Here is an 868-nt window from a genome sequence, read left to right as displayed (position 1 = left end):
CTTGAACCTGAATCTCCTCAGAGACCGGTTTAGAACCCGCAGATCCAAAATAGGGCGCAGCCCTCCGTCCTTCTTGGGGACTATGAAGTACCGACTGTAGAAGCCGGCGTCTCTGTCTGGGGGGGAGACACGTTCCACGGCCCCTTTCCTCAGCAGAGTACGAACTTCCTGTCCCAACACCGGACCTTGCTCCGGGCGGACCACAGTCCAAACCACCCCGTTGAATTTTGGAGGGCGGGTTTTGAACTGTAGTCGATACCCATCTATGGCAGTGCGCAGGACCCACGGAGAAATGTTCGTCAGGCTCCGCCAAGCCTCTGCAAAGTCTGCCAACGGAACCAGGCCCTCGGGGCTGGTGGTCGGTGTCTCGTGTGATCTTCTGGTGGACCCCTGAAGCCCCAGAACGGCAGGGGAGAGCCGCCGAAGATCCACGGTGAGTGAGTCGGGACGCCGCCCGACGGCAGACCCTCGGGCAGGCAGTACGGCGTGGACTCGATGGTGGCAGGTGCGTCCTGAACGTGTAAACGGCGGGATAACATCACCTGTTGCCACGGCGGAGCGGGCCGTTTCCTTGGTGGCCCGGAGAGACAGGTCCGTGGTTCAGCGAAGTTCCACCAGATCTTCCTCAGAGGGACCCCCCCTCTGAACCATCTCCTGAAGCAGGTCGGCTTGGTAGGCTTGAAGCACCGCCATGGTGTGCAAGCTCGCACCTGCCTGGCCCGCTGCCATGTACGCCTTCCCCACGAGCGTGGATGTGGTGCGACATGGTTTGGATGGTAACGCCGGCTTCTCCAGGGAGGACGCAAGTCGAGGGGAGAGATAGCTCGCAAGCGCATCCTCCACCCAAGGCATCCTCCCATAACCACGG

At 61.3% G+C, this 868-nt stretch overlaps 1 protein-coding gene across 1 annotated transcript in view; it reads right to left on the bottom strand.

Moving 5' to 3' along the window:
- pam (peptidylglycine alpha-amidating monooxygenase) overlaps positions 1-868 on the bottom strand; it is a 76,400-nt gene that overhangs the window by 10,128 nt on the left and 65,404 nt on the right. The window lies entirely within an intron of this gene.

This window comes from Micropterus dolomieu, linkage group LG13 (genome assembly GCF_021292245.1).
Source record: "Micropterus dolomieu isolate WLL.071019.BEF.003 ecotype Adirondacks linkage group LG13, ASM2129224v1, whole genome shotgun sequence".
Classification (NCBI taxonomy): Eukaryota; Metazoa; Chordata; class Actinopteri; order Centrarchiformes; family Centrarchidae; genus Micropterus; species Micropterus dolomieu.
This window is presented reverse-complemented; position numbering and strand designations above follow the sequence as displayed.